The 9,645-nt window shown below is 40.0% G+C and overlaps 1 non-coding gene across 1 annotated transcript; it reads right to left on the bottom strand.

Moving 5' to 3' along the window:
* Nucleotides 1-2,452: 2,452 nt before the first annotated feature.
* On the bottom strand, nucleotides 2,453-2,556 carry LOC111726375. The gene has a single exon (XR_002774163.1). It is a non-coding gene; the product is annotated as a small nucleolar RNA U13 (small nucleolar RNA).
* Nucleotides 2,557-9,645: the final 7,089 nt, after the last annotated feature.

Here is a 9,645-nt window from a genome sequence, read left to right as displayed (position 1 = left end):
GCAGATCAAGTTCAAAGGTCATCTACTGGCATAATTCAAAGTCAGTCTTACAACTTTCCAGTCACTTTTACCATGATGCTATACCTCTTCTCTTGTAGACCTGTTAGCTCAGTGCTTGACATGTGGAAAGTGAACATACAATTAAAATTGAGCGTATGCAATTAAGTTCCAAAAGAGTAGTTGAAGCAGAATGTGTGTAAGGTTGCTGTAGTTATACTGTCATGTTAGGGATAAAGCTGAAATTGGGGTTGTCAAAAAGACATGGGGGAATGACATCATAAAAAAAATAAAGGTGTGGATAACAGGTGTATCCTGAAGAAACCTGGTTGTTGTAGTCATCTGTAATGAACACTTTGCACAGTTAGTCACTGTGCTCCAGGGTTACAGGAAGGGGAATGGGGCTAGAGCTGGGCTCTAGCTCTCTAGGAGAAACTCGTAGTTTTAGGAAGTATGTGTACTGGACAAGATCTGAGCTTTCTCCAAGTCCATTTATGTCAAAAACAAGTTGACCTCTGTATTACTTGGTTGTTTCAACTCAATCTTGTTATTTGTGGGTACTGTTAAAACATAAGAGGTAACTTTTTTCTCTCCTGAATGCCCTATCTACTTTCCATAGTGTATTTGAAATGGAATATGTGCTGTAGATATTGTCATGTTAGGACATAGCCCAGATGATACAGCTTCTGGGAAATTTACTAAGGTGGGCATTTTAAAATTTGGGAGGAACAAACACCTCCAACAAAATATGGTTGACTCATAATTTAGTCACTTAGTAATCATAGATTGTGTTAAGCAACTCTTTTCAACTGGAGTAAAAAGTAAATTATCTTAAACTGCATCATGAGTTAGAGTTAAAAATTTGTCTTAAAAGATAACCGAAAATTAAAGTGAATGCTTAGGCAGGGAAAGAACCTGTTTAAAAGGTGGGGGTGGGAGGGAGCATCTCCCGTAGCTCAGTGGGTGGAGCTCCAGCACATACACTGAGGCTGGGGGTTCGAATCTGGCCCTGCTCAGCTAAAACACTGACAACTGCAACAACAAAAATAGCTGGGCGTTGTGGTGGGCGCCTGTAGTCCCAGCTACTTGGAAGGCTGAGGCAAGAGAATCGCTTGAGCCTAAGAGTTTGAAGTTGCTATGAGCTGTGACCCCTCGGCACTCTACTGAGAGTGACAACTTGAGACTCAGTCTCAAGAAAAAAAAAGTAGACAAGGGGATTAGATGGCCTTTTCAGTGAATCTTCGTAAATGTTAATTGTAAATATAAAATCATTTTCCCTAATCCTGTCTGATTACTTAATAGATGTTTGAGACCCTGCCCTTGTGGTCAGTTTTATGTGTTGTACTCCTGTCTTAGTCCATTTCTGCTGCTGTAATAAAATACCACAGGCTGGGTGATTTTTAAATAACAAAAATTTATTTCTTATAGTTCTGGAGGCTGTGAAGTCCAAGAACCAGGCACAAACAGTTTCAGTCTCTAATAAGGGCCCGGGTCTCTGCTTCTGAGATGGTGTTTTGAGTGCTGCATCTTTACAGGTCAGAAGGTGAAAGGATCTAGACAGTCATCTCTAGCCCCTCTGGCCCCACTTCTTATTAACTATTGGATTGGGGATTAAGTTTCAACCTGAATTTTGGAGAAGACACAAACATTCAGACCCTAGCAGCCCCCTTTTGAGTTTTGTTTTTATGTGGCTATATTTGTTGTGTTGCCAGCTCTGTCTCATGTTTCTGTACCTCATGTCTAGGTGCAGTAAAACGAAGCATTTCACAGTTTTTCAGCGTCTGTGACTACTTACTTGAGGGTCTAGGCATGTTAGGCCACTTCTCTGCTTTGCTGTCCTTATCAGCAAAGTAGGGATTACAGTCCTGCCTGCTATCCTTTTTGGGGAGAGTAAATGGGGATTCTATTTCTGGAGAGTTGTCTAGAGCAATATAAGACTTAGTAAGCCTTTAGTTTCTGTTAGGTGCTTCGATGGGGTGTATGTTGATGTAATCCCCAGGGGGAGAATTAAGGACTCCAACTCTGAGTGTCTTCTGTGCCAACAGTTTTCATCTAATCTTCAAATCACTTTGAAAATATATATTATTTATGCTCTCATTTATATAGATGAGGAAACTGCTTCTCAGAGGAATTTGCCTAAGACCGCACAGTAAGTTGCAGAGCTAATATGGTTTTATACTTGGGTCTGTAAAACTCAGCCCCATACTCCATCAACTATATTATGCTTTTTAAAAAATTAAGGTGAAAAAATAAAAATCCCACGTCATAAAATTTACCATCTTAACAGTTTTTAAGTATATAGTTTCATAGTATTTATTATACTTATGTTGTCACAATTCTACAGATTTTTTTTGTCTTACAGAACTGAAACGCTGTACCAGTTAAACAACGACTCCCTCCCCTCCCCCTGCTCCTCGTAACCACCATTCTATTTTCCTTTCTTGTCATTTGTCCACGTCAGTTGAGTAATGCGCCACCAAGGCCCTAACAAGGTTTGAGAGAGGCTCTCACAGATGAGCCTAAAATCCCAGTCATCATGTTCATGAACCACAAAAGGATCTTCTACTCTCCATGTCTAGAAATCTGACTACAGCAGGTCCATGAACAGTGTCCTTTCATTCAGTACCATTTTGTTGTAATGTTGATGAGGGAACAATTGATTCCTGGCGAGGGCCACTGTCTATGTGAACACGTTCCTCCTAGGTCTTCATGGGTTTTCTTCTACATACCAAAGATGTGCTCATCAGGTTAACTGATGTGTCTGAATGTCCCAGGCTGAGTGAGTGTGTATGTGGGCGTGTGTATGAGTGTGCCCTGTGCTGGGATGACACACCGCTGTCCAAGGTTGTTTCCCCTCATGTCTTAAGCTGCCAGCGTTGGCCTCAGTCACCCACCTGAACTAGAATAAATGAATTGGAAAATGAATGAATACAAATTATTGCAAAATAAAAATTCACAAAGTATATAGTAATCATATAAATGCATGGCAAAAAATGATGTCATACAGAAGCGCTCAGCAAACCTGCCATGTTACTGGTTTTGAACTCATGGTAATAAGAGGTGGTCCTCATAGTGTTCTCTTTGCAAATATTTATTTCTGTTTTAACCTGCCACCAATATGACTGCCATCACTCACATATATACCAAAAATTGGGTAAATAATTAATTATCTTACTTGTTTTTATTAATCTTTCTTAAGTGTATTATATAGCTTGCATTTATTTCAGTATTTAATATTAGAAATGTTTTGGGTCTTTATTTAAACATCATTTGCTGATGTTTGCCATAGGAACTTAGGCCTGTGTACCTAACTTAAGCCCAATTGTACCAATTAGCCTGTGGTAAAATTAGTTTCATTATATGTCCTACCAATTAAAGTCAGTTTCCAGGAACCAATCAGTGACATTGAGTGAGGACTTACTGCACTTCAGGTACCTCATATAGGTGGAATCATGCTGTCTTTGGCCTTCTGTGACTGGCTTATTTCTTTTAGAACAATATCCTCATGGTTCATCCATGTTGTAGCTCATGGCAGGATTTCCTTCCTTTTTGAGGCTGTGTAGTTTTCCACTGTTCAGTAGTAGTTTTACCACATTTTGTTCATCCATTCATCTGTTCATGGACACTTAAGTTGCTTCCATGACTTGGCTGTTGTGAATAGTGCTACTGTAAACGTGGGTATACAAATAACTCTTCAAGCCCCTGCTTGAGATTATTTTGGATATAATATGCCCAGAAATAGAATTACTGAGTCATATGGTAGCTCTGTCTTTAATTTCTTTAAGAACCACCATGCTGTTTTCTATAGCAACTAAACCATTTTGCAGTCCCACCAACAATGTACAAGATTCCAGTTTCTCTGCATCTCTGCCAACACTTGTTATTCCTTGTGTTTTTTTTTTTATAGTAGCCATCCTGATGATTGTTGAGATGATATCTCATTGTGGTTTTGATTTGCATTTCTCTGATGATTCGTGATGCTAAAAAGCATCTTTTAATATGCTTGTTGGCTATTTGTATATCATTTTTGGAGACATGTCTGCTCAAGTCCTTATAATTTTTAATTATTATTTAACTTTTTTCAGTTGAGTTATAGGAGTTATTTATGTATCCTGGATATTACATTAAACTCTTATCAAATATGTGATTTGCAAGTATTTTCTCCCATTACTTAGTTTGCCTTTTCACGCTTTTGTGTGTTTTTTTTTTCTTTTGAGACAGAGTCTCACTCTGTCACCCTGAGGTTGAGTGCCGTCCATAGCATCTTATCTCACAGCTGCCTCAAACTCCTAGGCTTAGGGATTTTCTTGCCTCAGCCTTCTGAGTAACTGGGACTACAGGTGCCCACCATGACACCTGGCTGGTTTTTATGGTTTTTTAGTAGAGACAGGGTCTTGCTCTTGCTCTGGCTGGTCTCAAACTCCTGAGCTCAGGTGATTCACCCAACTCAGTCTCCCAGAGTGATAAGATTACAGGCATGAGCTACTGTGCCTGGCCTCTGATTGTGTCCTTTGATGCACAAAAGTTTCTAAGTTTGATGTGGTCTCAGGTACCTATTTTTGCTTTTGTTGCCTGTGCTTAAAGTGTTATATCCAAGGAATCATGTCATGCAGCTTCCCCCCTATGTTTTTTGGGGTCTTACATTTAGGTCTTTAATCCATTTTGAGTTGCTTTTTTATATGATTCATTCTTTGCATTTGGCTATCCTGTTTTCCCAGCACCCTTTGTTGAAGATACTATTCTTTCCCATCATGCTGTTCTTAGCTGCAAAGAGTGATGATAGGGGACAGATATTTGGTGGGGTGAGTAAAACTAACGTATTTTTTAGCTTGTTTAACAGTACATAAATGGAGAAGGGTATCTGCAAAACTTGGTATGATATATTCACCAAGAGTTATGCACAACTTGGAAGAGGAGAAAAAAAATACTTATTGAGAACTTGTTTTCTAGACCCAGAGGGAGTTTAACTCTTATTTATATTTGTGTGGGGAATGCAAATCAAAACATTACAGTAATACTGTAGTCTGTTTGGCTATGAAAAGACCAACTTTCCAGAAGCTGCTGGCACGTTGTTGGTGGGGGAGGAAACCTTTATAATGGCAAACTAATGAGGCCCTGAACTCCCACAAGCAGACAAACAGAAGAGAAAAAAAAGCCAAGCAGTCAAAGAGGTTGTAGACCATAGACTGTGATGGCTTAATTCACAACAGGGAGGAGCAGCATCTCAGAGGGAATGTGGCCATCCTGGAAGGCAGCGCAGAAGAATAGGAGGAGTTAGCAAGGGAGAGCCCCGGAGGTGAGCAGCTCCCACAGTGGGCTGAGCAGCTGACTTGGAGGAGGGAGGCCAGGTGGAAGGTACTGGCTGTGCAGTCCCGTTGTGGGAGATGGGAGGGAGGCAAAGACTGCTCCTTCTCTCAAGTGTTAGCCCTCGGCCAGCTAGGAAAATTCAGGAAAACGCAAACTGTACAAGCTCTTACTAGCTAACTGAAAAAAATAAAATTGTATAGCTTTTTTTTTTCTAATGTGGTAATAATTTCTCAAAGTTACTAAGAACATTTCAAATGTCTGAATCTCTTGTTAAAATCTCTGGGCTTTAATCTGGGTTATACACATTCTATTTGTATCTTTATTTCCTTTCCTTTCTTCAGCAAATATTGTTAAATATCTGTGTATATTACTTACTGTGAGGGATATAAATGTTATGCATCCTTCCCTCATGAAGCTTATAGTACAGTAGAGAAGATAAAATGTTTTTAAGTGGTGGTAATTATTTTCCATACTAATAACAAGAGTGGCGATAACAAGACAAAAGCTTGTCTTTTTAGGTAGCCTCTTGATGTTTTGTAAAGGAGGAGAAAGATTTTTTTTTAAGGCTGGAGGAACTGAGAGCTAAATATTATGTAAACTTTGTAGGTTTGGGTCCTCCATCACATTACATCCCACATAGAAATAGCAAAAGGCTCCGTGAAAGAGATTCTGTTAGTCATGTAAGTGTGAGTAGTTTGTGGGTGTTTTGCGCATACTCCGCTCATAGATCAATAGGCTAGATGCTCCCTTTGAGCTATTTGCAAAGATAGAACATATCTCTTTGAAAGTAATCATGGATGAACATATTTGCACATGGTCCACATTACTCATCTAAACTGAAACGATAGTCTTATGTGTGTAAAAATGTAAAACCTTACCTTGCAGTATCACTCTATGGTGGCAACAGCAGTCCTACAGAATATATGAATAGTATAAATGCATAAATGCTTATTAATGTAGCAATACAAGTAGGACTAAGTATTTAATCAGCAATAAATTTAGATATAGTTAATCTTTTTTTTTCTTTAAAGACTCCCTTTTCAGTTTCTGACAATTTGACGCCTAATCCTATATGATGAGAAAATACAGGCAGAGGGACATGGGAGTAATATTATTTAGGAGAGCTGTTTGAGGTAGGGAGGAGGCAACGGAGAGACAGAGACTGTCTTGCAATTTATCTCATCTGGTGCCATCTGCTCCTCTGGAGCTCTGTCAGAGCAACAGCAGTGTTTCCGAGCCAAGAACTGTAGACTCCTACAATTTAAAAAGGGTTAGGTCGGGAGCTGTTCTTTTGGAAAATGTGAATTCAGTGTAACAATGGCAAAACTATAATAAAATATGGGGCATATTGAGCATATCTGATGGTAGTATGGATGGCCTATTACAAACTCACTGGAAAAGGCATTTTGAAGGCGGATGTGAGGGACTGAGCTTCTTCGTCATGGGATTTATATCCTAACCCTAACTTTGATCTACATCTTTTGTCTTCCTGTTCTTTGCCTTCCTTCAATTTACCTTGATTGAGATACGTTGGACATATAATAAGGTGCTCATATCGTATGACTCATGATGTCACCACAATCAGGAAGTGAGTGAGTCACTTGGTAATCTTCCTCTCTTTTTGGTCTCGGGGACTCTTGCCTACCAAGTGTTTGGAAACATTCTGAGAAACCCTGTCTTAGGGAATTCTCTTCCATTCTGGAACTGGCCTACAGAGATCTAATTCCCTGAGCCAACTTCTGACAATTGGACCTGCCTGCCTCCCCACCCACCTCTCACCTATGTCTCTAGAATCCACACAGATTGCAGTTCTGAATTTGCAGTGTGAGTGAGTTTGCTTGTGTTCTGCAGCTTTCTGGGCCTCACTGGACTGAGTATGCTTGGCCCGTGCTTCCCAAATGGTTATGAAGGGTGAGGATTAAAAAAAATAATTTCTGGTCTATTGTGAAGTGATACTTTTGTAAAAGACATTTAAAATTAGTTACTAGAAAAATTAAATGAGAAAAAGTCATACAATTTCAAGTCTCGATTGTTTTCTCTTCAGATTTCAGCAGATGTAAAATTTCTCTGCCAAATTGCTAAGTTTCTAAGTACCCAAATCCCTCACTGATTCCATTATAGATTTGCAACAGAACCTCATGAATCATGGCCCCCCTGAGAGGCACTGACTTGCAGTCTTGCTTGTGTCCCACTTGAAATGCTCTGCAACTTTTGGCCGGTCATTTTGTCTTAAGAAGTGAAAGGAAACTAGCAGTTGTTGAGTACTTATGCTATGCCAGCATTTTTCTTTCTTATTTTGAGGTGATCCTCAAAACAGCCCTGCATAGTGAGTACTACGAGCTCCACTGCAGGGATGAATTAACTCAACATGTATTCTGTATTAACTAACAAATACTGCTGGGGTGCCTGGTTGGATCCAGGTATGTGCTGGGCTCTGGGGATACACCAGGAAACACGGCCAACAACAGTCTCTGTCCTCGTGGCACTTAGGTCTTTGTTGGGGAGGAGGGAGACAAAATGGTAAACAACTCAAACCGTAGTGTATTAGATGGTGATAAACAGTGTGGAGAGAAATAAATCAGAGCAGACTGTAGGGACAGTACATGAGGATTGTGCACTGAAGTAGGGTGGTCAGAGGAGTCCTCTGTCCTGGATGTGAGCCTGATCTGAGGGGCTGAGGGAGAGGTGCTCAGTGAGCCACAGAGATGAGGGCCTTTCTCAGGCCACCTAGCTGGTGAATGGCTGGTAATAAATGTGGCTTTTTCTATTGTCCTTTATAGTCTTTACTCAGTCCCTATGCTTCTGGTTTAAAAGATGCCTGAATCAAAAAAAAGAAAAAGAAATAGTGGAAACCATCTGGGAATGAGAAGGCGCGGTTTATGTGTGGTGGGGAGACAGACCGGATGCCTGCTCTTGATGTGGGTTTTGCTTTTGATCAGGTCTGGATATTTTCCAAGGCTATGAATATCCTCTTCCTAACAGTACAAAGTACATGAGTTCTATAATTGAGTTTTCATCTTTAAGTGAACACAATTTCTCTAGGGATTGTGGAAAGCTAGACAAAATCAGGGAAAGGATTTTTAAAAGAGAGGGGATTACAGCTTTGGGAAGAAGATTGCTTTTGTTTAAGCACTTTGAAGTTAAGGGTTGTGTAAGTCATTCTCTGCTATGAAAGACCTGGCTCTTAGAGACAGCTCTCCTCAGCGATTGACAACAGCCTTTCCTGGGGTTCTTTTCTCATCTGTTCTCCACTGCCCAAGACTCCACTTCTGTGAACTCCAGTAGCTCTGAACCAAACCCTTCACTTGAGATCATAGCTAAGGCACTGCTGACTGTCCCTAACTCCCTCCCCCCACCAGGATTGAGTTGAGAGGGGGAGTAGTTAGGGTGATAACTATTTATGATCAGTAAGTACTCAGGTCTCATTTGAGCTTGGTATTCCTGTACCCATCATACAGATGAGAAATGTGGAGCTTAGAGATATTAAATGAGCTATCTGAGGTCATCATCTCCAGTAAACTAGTTTAGAGCCTTGAACCAAAGTCTTTGGTTCCAGTGTCCCCTGACTGCTTCTACTCCATCTCCTTTTCAGCAACATTTTGGATTAAAGAAGCTTTTGTGGGTTACTTAGGATTTTATTATATAGAGTGTATTATATGCCTTCTATGGAAAATGTGTTCCAGAATTATAAACTTAATATAGATTTTGCTGTAAATTTTTGATAGTTGAGTTTGGACTTAAATATCACTTTGAATTTTACATTCTGTTGGTATTTTTTATGTAAGTTTGCCTCCCAATTTGGCAGGATACTCTATTACTTCTGGAATTACCTGCTGTTCTTTGTGGTAGCTTACATTCCTTGGTAGCAAGCCTTCTGCCTCTGGGGTTATCAATCATGTTAATAACTCTCATGTGATTTTTTTCCCCTGGCTTGTTCATTTTATCATTTATAACTTCCTTTCCAAGGTGGAGAGATGGGAATGGGGTTTTTAAACCTGGGGTAATACAGTTTTTCATCCTCTTACAAATATATCATATCAGTAGTTATATGTTTTTTTTAGAATGTGAGCTAACCATTCTTCAGAAGACGAAAAACGGAAGTTAGCCAGCTTGGTATTGATGACTGTGTGGTGAAATCTGAGTCCTCTCAGACGCAGCTTAAAATGGGAGGAGTTTTGCTGCCTTTAGGGCTTGGAAAGAGCTCTAGCCCAGCAGGCATAGACAGTACCTCTTTGTTCCAAGCCAGGTGGGCCATCCAGGTGTTTTGGCTCTTTTCTTTTTCATCAGATCCTGGAAATTTCTATGGCGACCCTTTTGCTCTGATGCAGTTCCTTCCTTCCA

The sequence above is a fragment of the Otolemur garnettii genome, unplaced genomic scaffold (assembly GCF_000181295.1).
Source record: "Otolemur garnettii isolate 467f Iridium unplaced genomic scaffold, OtoGar3 scaffold00062, whole genome shotgun sequence".
Classification (NCBI taxonomy): Eukaryota; Metazoa; Chordata; class Mammalia; order Primates; family Galagidae; genus Otolemur; species Otolemur garnettii.
This window is presented reverse-complemented; position numbering and strand designations above follow the sequence as displayed.